The sequence below is a fragment of the Desmodus rotundus genome, chromosome 3, assembly GCF_022682495.2.
Source record: "Desmodus rotundus isolate HL8 chromosome 3, HLdesRot8A.1, whole genome shotgun sequence".
Lineage (NCBI taxonomy): Eukaryota > Metazoa > Chordata > Mammalia > Chiroptera > Phyllostomidae > Desmodus > Desmodus rotundus.
In genome coordinates this window covers 51,477,891-51,489,626 of record NC_071389.1, presented here as the reverse complement: position 1 = coordinate 51,489,626, position 11,736 = coordinate 51,477,891, and positions in this window count along the sequence as shown.

Here is an 11,736-nt window from a genome sequence, read left to right as displayed (position 1 = left end):
TTGAATGCTTCCCTTTTGAGTTTTCTGAAAGAATTCCACAAAGTGTTCAGATGTCTGAGAGATATCTCATGTGTAGTGGATTGTTGATTCTAAATGTTCTAAGTTCATTTTTTTCCATATAACCTGCTAATCTCTTGATCAGAATTATGTTGGTGACTACTTAAACTCCACATTTATCAGTTCCACCTAAAAATCATCCCTTCTTATAGCAGGCTATTTCCCTTGTTCTGTTTGATGTCCCCATTCACAATACCTACTAGGGGGGATCCAAAAAAACAAGAATTGTCTTTTAGAGGGTTGGCCCCTGGTAGCACAGGCTTCCTCTGCTGGCAGAGGCTGGGCTGTGCTCTAGGAACCCATCTGTATCAGGGCACCTGCTGGCATTGTTGTAAGATGCTGTGTGTGCTCAGTTTCAATGATTTTTCTGAAGACTCTTTCAATGTGTCCGATTCATGATGGATGATTTACAAATTCACCTGTCTACACTGCATTGAGTGTTCAGTAGTTTTTGACCAAAAATGGCATGACCCCAATGCTCCTCCCTCCTTTTTCAACTAGTCTTGCTCTGAGCAACTTTTTTTCATTTCTCTGGATCAAAAAAGCCCTCAAAGGGAAACAAATGGCAGAAACACTAAGTGGCTTCAAAATTAATGAGTTCAAAAACTATTTTGAGCAGTGGGTAAAATGTCCCAATAGTTGTTTTACATCAAATGCAGAGTATTTTGAAGGTGATTGAAGTTTAAACATGTAAGAATAAATGCACAATTTTTTATTAATAAAGTCTGGCTTTTTGGGGTCCCCCTTTGTATGTCTACAGCATATTTGATCATGTTCAACAAGTATGTGCTTATTGACTAAATAAATTCTCCTCTACTTACACCTCCAAATTGTCTTTGCAAGTATTTATTTTTGCAGTGGGAGTTCAATTTGAACAAAATTTATATTTCAGGACATTCTTGTGTACTCTTATTGAACGCTAGAGTTTATAGTAGCGACATATCAGGCTGTAGGAAGAACCTGACTCTGAGGGTCTTAGAAGCTGTGTTAGCCCATTTTGGATGGCAAGTAAATGTCTATCCCAAGGCAACCATTCGAATATGAAAGTTATGACAATAGAGACAGAGTCAAAAAAGTTTGAATATAAAATTTGTTCTCTGATTATAATTGTTTATAATTATTTTTCCAACACATTTTGACCCTTTTTCCACTTAATGAATACCTAAAAGTTTGGGCAATTCTGGAAGGTCAGAGAGATAATCCCCAGAATGTGGTGAATCCCCATGAAGTACTCAGTCTAGACAAACAACTGCCTGCACTTGACATCCTGAGCCTTCTCTAATTAAAGGGAAACGGTTATCTGCATGCTATATTCATAAATAGGTCATTACATTAGTCACCAGGACCCCATAGATTCCAAGTTGTGTTATATAAATGCAGTGCAAATTAGATTTTATGCAAATGGCACAATAAAGTGCTCTTTTCTTTCCGACTTCTTTCAGTTATCACAATTAATAGAAATTCATTTATGTTATTTTGTCATTCAGTGTTTCATTTCTTTTTATTGTTGAAAAGACTTCATGGATATGCCACAATTTCTTTATTAATTTATCTTTTGTTCTATTTTCTAAATTCTAGCAAATTTTTAAAAAGCTGCTATAAACATTGTATATGCTTTTTTACTTGAACATATATGATTTATTGTCTTTTGAGTTAAATACCTACAAGTAGAGTGTCTGGATCAAATAATAGGTTTACCTTTAGCTGTATAAGAAAAGTTCACACTCTATTTGTACGGTAATGTAAGTGGTACATTACATAAATAATTCTATCATTTATGAGGTCTGTCTAAAAGGTATATAGCCATGTACTAGGAAAAAGAGACAAGTATTGAAGGAGGTACAAGAAACATTGTACATAGCACAATGATGCCTCAGTCACTTTCCAAGTAGGCACCTTGGATCCTCACACAGTTCTCCCAGTCACCATCAGCTGCCCATTGCATTATCCTGAATCTCACTGATGGTCTGAAATCTCTTCCTTTTCAAAGGTGATTTTAGTTTTGGGAAAAGTCAGAAGTCACAGGGATTCAAATACGGGCTGTAGGGGGCATGGAGTCACCTGAGTGATTTGGTGTTTGCCAAAAACTCTTCAAGAACAGGGGCATTGTGGTGACAAAGCTGCCAATCACCAGTTGCCCATAGCTGCGTCCTTCTGAATCATCCAAATGGTTTCCACATTGGAATGTTCAAGCTTATTGCAAAATCTGAAGCAAATTTGTTGTTTTATTGACTCGGTCATTTTGGATACGATGGCCACACAGTACACATGCTCACTCAAAAGCACCTACCACCCGCACTGACTAGTACAGTGAAGTTGTCATTATTTACTATCCAGTCTATGGTACTTTGTTACAGCAGCCCAAAATGACTAAGACAGTTGGTATATTCAGTCTTTAATATCTTCCATTTTAATAATTGTGTAGTGGAATCTAATTGGGAATTTAATTTGCACTTTCTTTTCTTTTTTATAATTTTTTAAAAGATTTTATTTATTTATTTTTAGAGAAAGGGGAAGGGAGGGATGAAGAAAGAGAGGGAAAGAAACATCAATGCATGGTTGCCTCTCCCACACCTGCAACCTAGGCATATGCCCTGACTGGGAACCAAACCTGCGACCCTCTGGTTCACAGTCCGGCACTCAATTCCCTGAGCCACACTAGCCAGGGCTAATTTTCACTTTCTTAATAATGAATATCTTGGGCATCTTTTTATGTACTTATTCATATATTTATTTGCTTTAAATTTGAAATGTCATATGCTTTAATACACATTTTATTTTATTCCTTGTATGAAGAGAAGATAGGTTCATATTATTTAAATTACATGTTTCTTCTTACACAGTGGTAATCACGCACATAAAAAAAGAAGAAACTAGTATAAATACAAGTGATGAGTTCCTTTCCTCACCCCTCCTTTATTCTCCCCAAGCCCATCACATACACGCTAGGACATACACTTCTTCAATCACTCTGTAACCAGTCTGTCACTTTGAAAGCTCCACATTGCTCCCTTGCTTTGCAACGCTATGCACACCCTGCCTAAGTCAATCAGAGGGAATCATGCAGTCCACCATGCAGTATTCCTTACTTCTGTCAAAGAACAAGAAAAAACAGAACTGCACATCTTAGAAAAAACTAAAGTTAAGGTCAAAATCACTTGCACTGCCTTTTTATTAAATTCCTTTTTGAACATGCAAAGCCAAGTGGGTCTGAGAGGAAGAAAAGTCTCCTGTTCACTCCCAAACTGTGTCACATTCAAGAGTGGACAAAAATATGTTTCCTTTCTTTTTATGAGCTTGTAGAAAAAGATTTACAGGTAAGAGGTTCAACACTTCCAAATGAAAAGCTGTTTAAAAAAACAGGACTTAATATTGTCTATATCTATTAAGTAAAATAATTATTGACAAAGGCAGACATCTGGTGCTGTCATTTATGTGAAAAACATCATTTAAAAGACTAGTTATATTTTTGTCAAGAGAATTTAAATTAACACAAAATTATGTGGCTGGTGAAACACAAACAAAATTTTGTAAATTTGATAAAACAAAAAGTTGTCATCACTATTTTTAAACAAACATGATTTAAGTGGTTAAAATCAAATTCTTTTCAAATTTTTATTAATTTTGAATAGATAGAGCCTAGACGAATCAAGCAGATCCATAGGCTATCTCCTTCAGTTTAATCAGTGAGCAGTTTCCTTTCAATCTTCTTGTTTCATTTGTATTGGTATAAATTTTTTATTTATACGTCCCAGAGGAAGAGCCTGCCCCCAAGTTTTGCCATCTACATTGGCCAGTCATTGCAAATTCACAACTTGTAAAATTTCTTATAACAGACGTGGAACATGAAAACCTTTATGTTTTCAGTACTTTAACTAGGCCATTATTGCCAGGACAACAAATTTTAATACAGCAAACTCAGTAATATAATGAATTTCATTTTTTTAATTGAATTACTTAATCTTATAATCTGTTAGATGCTAACCTTTTGTGGGGACAATGTGCTGACCTGAACATCTGATTAATGCTCTGGTTATTCTGCATAAGAAAAATCTATGATCACATACATTGAATGTCACTTTCAAGGTCATTGCAGAATGTGGGGTCCATGGAACAGATTAATCAGTTCCAGGACTGCCACATCCATGTGTGTAAATTATGCCCTATGAAAGGGCACCCCGATGTGTATGGTGATGGTGAAATGTGTGTGTGTGTGTCAGGCTGGGTGGGGATAAGACTAAACTCTAGCCTGCACTCAGCTCACCAAGTCGTATGAGGGTGAAAATGTTTACAGTGAAAAAATCTAATTTCCAATTCACACGAAGTCACAGTACATGCTCCCCAGTTGCCATACCTACCACTATAATCATTGTGTTAGCCAGTAAGGTTGTTTCCATGTACTTACATTAATTTAAAACTATATATTGATCCGAACAATATGTGGAGTTGTATGAACAGCTGAGATAGCCAAAGCATCGCGGCTTTCTTCAGGATCAGCTTCATACTCATGTCAGCCCTGCAAGGTAGATAATAATAAATCCCTGTTGGATTAAACTAACGAGTTGTGTGTGCGTGTGTATAAGGTAATACTAGTACATTTCAAACTGAAGTTATATATCTTTTGTGAACTCCAGCTCTCTTCTTTATAATACTTGTTATTCCTGTTTACCTACTAACAACATAAATGTGTCTTATCATGAATGTAGAGTTCTCTGTACCTTCAATAAATTTATACTAGAAGAATTTTCAACCTATGCATTCAACATATTTGCCACAAGTCCCCCAAACCTTGAAATGATCTATTTGGATTCCTCTCCTTGTTTTCAAAATATTATAATTAGGATTTTCAATATTATAGGATACAGATTAAGTTTATTCATTTCTACACAAACAAATTTTACCCAGTTCCATTTGAATAGGTTTGTGAGATACTGGGTAATGAAAATGGAATAAGAAAATAATTACTACTGGGGAAGTTTTGCTTTCACACTGCACAATATAATTGTCCATACATGTCATTCTCTTGCTACTGATATCCCAAGAAAACTTTAGTACATTACAAAAATTCTTGAACAATCTTTTAAAAGTAAAAGATACTATTAGCTTATTCTGGGCTTAAAAAAGGTTTCAGTGAATTAATTTTACCCCAATATTAAGTGAAATATCAAAAATATATGTGTGAAATGAAATGGAAGACAGACTAAAAAATAAAGAAGAGCAACAACAATGAACATAAAATAACTACATTAGAACTTACTAGAATCGGCACCTACTTAGAAAAATTGGTATATTAATTGTTTCTATAAAGATACTGTGCCGCACGATTTTAGGTGATAAATAACACACACAACTGTAGCAGTTATTTGTTTGAACTCCCCTTACACTGCCATCACCCTTCCCATGCAAGTGTCCTTTAGAGTCATTTCCTCAGTCTTCCCTTTATGAATTACTTTTAACAGGTGTTTGGTGATTTTGCTGCCCGGCCTCTATTCACTCTGTGTTCAGTTCACATCATTTTAAACATTTTCGGGGAAAGTATTTCTTACCCAATCCATACCGTTGTGTGCTTTGAGAGGGACTCTACCCCTAGCTTCATAAATAAAGCTTATAACCGTCATTCATTCTGGCCGTGTTTATTGGTTTAGGGTGAGCACATAGCAGTTTATGCCACTAATGCAGTATGGATACATTTATATATATTTTTTAACTTTAAATATTTCACTTTAAATAAACACTTATTCAGCAATGAGCCTATATTTGACAAATGTATTACCAAATTATCTGTCTTGCATATTATTCCCCCAAAACACCGACAATTTGTTTAAAGATTTTATTTATTTATTTTAGAGAGATGGGAAGGGAGAGAAAAAGAGAGGGAGACATCCATATGTGAGAGATACATTGATTGGTTGCCTCTGACACATCTCCAACTGGGACCTGGCCCACAACGCAGGCATGTGCCCTGACTGGGAATCAAACCTGTGACATTCTGGTATGCAGGCTGGAGCTCAATCCACTGGGCCACACCAGCCAGGGTACACCAACAATTTTATTTCTCTAAAGTGAAGGAGAAGGAAAGAATACTGTAAGTCAATTGAATACATAGTTCTTCTGTAGTGAATTGATTGTAGTAATGTCCCCAATTTGTTAATACCTTGCTGTATCCTCATTGACTCTGAGGTTGGCCATGTGAAGTTCTTCAGCCAATGGGACAGTAACAAATACGATAAAAGCATACTTAAAAAGTGTTTGCACATCGGGGTTACTCTCTTGCTGCTCTTGGAAACTTGCCGTTATGACAGTAAATGGGTCAGCGGGTTATAACAAGTCATCACAAATATATTGGTTTAAGACGATAGAAATGTACTATATTATAAAGTTTGGAGGTCAGAAGTCCAAAACCCAGTTTTCCTGCTCTGCAACCCAGGTGTGAGCAGGGCTGCAGTCCTCCTGTGACTCTAGGGAGAATCTGTCTCCTGATTCTTCTAATTCTGGTGGCTACATCACTCCAGTCTGCCTCTGTGTCCACACTGCCTCCACCCCTATGGTAGGAAATTTCCTTCTGTCCTAAAAAAATGTATGTTTTCATTTAAGGCTCACCCATATCATCCAGGACAGACTCCCACCTCAAGGTTTGTTTTTGTTTTTGTTTTAACTTAATCACACATGCAAAATGTTTGATATATAATATAATATTAACAGGATCCAGGGACTAAGGCGTGGGCATTGGGGGGGGTCCATTTTAGAGTTTACCTCAACATCCTCTCTTTACCAACCTCAAGAAAGACATGGCCTTCATACCATTTGTATAGTATTTGTTATATATATATAATATATATATTATAATTACATACAATTACATATAATATATTTTACATATGTGTCCATACATATGTATATGGTATTTTATATTTGTATATATTCACATATGTATATACATATACATGTATGTATTATATATACAATTATATGTATTATATATATACATATGCATATACATATGTATGAATATATATAATATCCATTTTATAATAATTATCAGGTTTCCCTCTATTCCTAGTTTGCAAAATGTTTTTGTTTGAATGGGTTTTGAATTTTATTAAATGATTTTCCCCTTCTATTTAGACAATCATTTGATTTTTCTCTTTCAATCTATTTTTGTGCCAAATAGCATTGATATAGTTTCTAATGTTAAGCCACACAAGCATTCATGGAAAAATACCAATAATTAAAGATGTATTTTTAATATATTTCTGGATTTCATTTGCTATATTTTATGGTGAAGTTCTTAATTATTTTATGTGAAAGATGAGGTCATAATTTTCCTTTCTTGTAATGTTCGGAAACTTTCGCTACCAAGGTCCCGATGTTCATATTAAAAGGATGGGAAGTGTTTTTACTTTGTCTTTTGGAAGAATTTGTGAGAATGTGGTATGATTGTTTTCCTCAAGTACTTGTAAGATCATATGTAAAACCAATATGGAGAATTTTCTCTGTGAAAATCCCTTGTGATAAACAATACCAATACTCGGCAAATAATTTTTAAATATTCAAAATTTTACTTTTTGTTTTTGTGAATCCAAGTAAATTTTCAAAAAAGTATTTTTATCTAAAATGTCAAGTTTAACAACATATATTTGTTATAAGATGGTCTAATGATCTCTTTAATTCCAAATATATATACATATAAACAGTTTGTGTATTTCTTTTTTGTCAAATAACCAACTTTAGCTATATAGATTTTAAAATATGTTCTATTTCTTTGATTTTACTCTCTTTTTAAAAAATATTTTATTTATTTTTAGAGAGAGGGGAAAGGAGGGAGAAAGAGAGGGAGAGAAACATCAACATGTGGTTGCCTCTTGTGTGCCCCCTACTGAGGATCTGTCCCACAACCCAGACATGTGCCCTAGACTGGGAATTGAACCAGTGACCGTTTGGTTCGCAAGCGGGGCTCAATCCACTGAGCCACACCAGCCAGGTCAGCTCTCATTTTAATTACTTAATTACTTATATCTTCTTTGGAATAAGTCTGCATACCATTTTTAACACATTGAGCTAAAACCTTAGGTCCTTTAGTTTAAACGTTTTTTCTAATACATGTACTTAAAGCTAAACATTTCCCTCAAAGCACTAATCTAGCTTTATCCCATAAATCCAAGATGACATGACTTACGTCATTCAGTTCTAAGTATTTTCTAATGTATATTGTGAATTATTTTTTGTCCAGTTGTTTTGTTTTTACATTATTGATTTTAGTTTATCTTATTTGGACAGTTAACCCATTCATATTTATTGTAATTACATAGTTTTTATTTACCATTTATTAATTTAAAAAACTTTCTATGTTTTATCTTTTTATTTTTTACATTATTTTGGATTTTCCAAATAGTTTTTTAAATTATTTTCCTTACTCTAATAAATATTCTATGTTCTATCAGTTTTAATGGTTATAATAGACACAGAAACTTAAATCCTCAATGTATTGCCTCTAAGTAAAAATATTTTTAATCAGTGTTCAGATAATATCAGACATTTAGAGGACCTTGGATCTGATTTCCTCTCTTTCTTCTGCTTTGTGACATGATTTTTAAAATATTCATTCTATATATTAAAATTCCATAAGAAATTATTATTATTACCTAGTATAGGCAATATTTATTTATATTCAACATCTGAATTTGTATCCAAATTTGTCCTCTTCATCTGAACTTTCATGGTCCCTTTTGGAATCATTATCATCCTGAACTTCAGCATTTCTCTAGTTCTGCTGTGTTAACAGTAATTTTGTTTATGTTTTTAAAATATGTCTTCATTTGGTCTTCTTTTCTTAACTATTTTTATGTAAATAATTCAGTTTTGCAGTTCCCCTCCTCCAATGGCACTTTGACACCACCCCATCCTTTAGTGCGGTTCATGACTTCTGTTGAAATGTTAGGTGTAATTGTTATCATTGTTACAGGAATATAATGTATCTTTTTCTGACTGCTTTTAAGATACAGCTTTATCTTTGGGTTTTATCAATTTTGCTATAAGATGTAAAAACATATCTGTCACATTTGCATTGTTTTTTTTCCTGCTTTTGTTTTATTGAATTTTAATAATGAGTTGATTGATATCTTTCACTCATTTTAATATTTCATATAACAATCTTCAAATATCAATTCAGCCTCACTCTCTTCTTTTCTTCTGGAACTAAATTACACATATTAATAATTTTCAAATGTCTTTCACATGGCCCTTTTATTCTTCTCTAATTTAGTTTTTTTCTGGATTGTATTTGAAAATACACAACAACATTATAAAACATAACTACCTTGAATAAAGCAAATCAAATGAGTGTGAATGCCTATAATTTCAACCTGTATTTAGAATTCTAACCTCTCACCTTTAATACAAGTATTTATTTCCTATTTAAGGAATTTTATTTAAATAAGACATTATCCCTTCAAACAATTAAAATTATCAATTATTTTCTTTTAATGATTTATAAAGGCCAGGCCAAGTCAGATTTAATGCTGGTATAAAGCATCCAGATAATGTTTAGTCAGAGTGAAGATTTTAAGTCAGCAGCGAGGAAAGGGAGTCAGAGCAGGGCTCTATAACACGTCTGTAGATTAAGGCAAACATTTAAATGTGAATTGCCATAATGGAATTTTAAAGTCAGGAAATCCCCCCTGGCTGGTGTGGTCCAGTGGTTGAGTGCTGGCCTGCGAATCAAAGGGTTGCCAGTTTGATTCTTGGTCTAGGGCACATGCTTGCATTGTGAGCCAGGTTCCCAGCAGGGGGCGCTGGAAAGGCAACCACACGTTGTTTCTCTCCCTCTCTTTACCTTTCCCTCTCTAAAATAATAAATAAAGTCAGAAAATCTTCCTACTTTTAACAAATACTGAGAATAAGAGTGATATTTGTTGTAGGTTGTGCAAATTTCCTACAGTTAGGAAAAGACTACACCAAGGTTATTTTAGTATACATTTTTCTGACATTGACATTGAAACTATATATGTATATAATATACTCATATATACATACTCTGTAGTGGATTATACTATTGTAGATGAATTTTCCAGGCACACTTCTAAAGTCTGCCCCTCTATTTGCTCCTAGATACCAACCTATCTCACCTGTTCCAGAAATTGTCAGTCCTTTCTGCAAATCTCCCTGTTATCTCTCTCCCCTCTCTTCCGTATCATCAGTTTTACTCTCCACACTATATTATTCCAAACCGCAAAGAAACATGCAGCAATAGGTTATATTACAAATAAATATTCACTACCTTGACGTAATTTTTCCAAATAATTTCTATTTAGAATAAGAACAGATCAACAGTTGTCTGGAGTTAAACATGGGAGGGTTCTGTATTGCAATAATAATGGTTTTAGAAGTCTATATTATACTAAAATTAATAGAATATACACCAAATATTATTTTACTGTATATTTATGTAAAACATAAAATATATATTTCAATCAGTAATATACTATATCAATCATTAATGTCATGTACTAGATAATAAAGAATGCAAATTATACATGAAAATCTCATAAATAGTATAAGAAATTTTTAAAACCCAAATGTGTTAAGAGGATTTAATGTTGTCTTTCAATCATTGGCATTACAGAAATTTGGGTGTTTATACCTTTTATGTTTAATGTAATTATTTTATTATGATTGAGTCAGATCTATCTTGTTTTTGTTTTCTATTTCCTATAGGTTGATTCTCGCTTTTTTTTTTTTTTTGGTTCTTTTGCCCATTTTAGACTAACTGATTTTTTTAAAATTAAGGAGCTATTGTAACTCCTTTGTTGGTTTATTAGCTATTATTCTGTTTTTGTTTTTGTTCTTTTGACACTGCTTTAGGAATTATAATTTTACTCATATCTGTCTATTTTAAATACTATCAAATTACTTTATGCATTGTATAAAAACTTTACAACTTCAATTTTTCTACTTCTACCCTTAAGCCATTGCTGTCATAAAATTTACATGTGCACATTATAAACTTCTTAAATTGTTGCTACATTTTTACATTCAATATTCATGTCTCTTCTAAAGTGAATTAAGTTTTAACAAAAAAATAGTCTTATATTTCCACATGTGGTTACTGTTTCTAGGGCTTCCCGTTCCTCTGTGGAGATTCAGGTGTCCATTTTGTCCTATTGCACTAACATTGTAAGCAATCGCTTTCATATTCCTTGCATTGTAGGACATTTGATGAGAGTTCAATCTATTACATCTGAAAAATTCTTTATTTCTCCTTCATTTTGAAAGAAGTTCTTGCCTGGTTTAAAATTCTAGGGGACGGATTTTTTCTTTCAGCACTTTAAATGGTATTCTATTTTCTTGTTACTTGCATTGTTTCCAATAAGAAAGATACTGTCATCCTTTAGGTCTGTACACATAATGTCTCTTATCTGACTTCTTTTAAGATTTTCTCCTTATAACTTGTTTCGAGCAATGTGAATATGATGTATCTCGTAGTTTTCCACACTTACGTCTAGTGCTTTAGAATTTTTTTGTTTGCTTATTTGTTTTTTTGTTTAACTTTTTAGATGTGGAGTTCTGAATTCCACCCAATATGAATTATCTTCAACCATTATTTCTTCAAATATTTTTAGTTTCCCCTTTTTCTTGTCTCCTTTAGAGACTACAATTGCAGATTTTTCTGGCCTCTTGAAA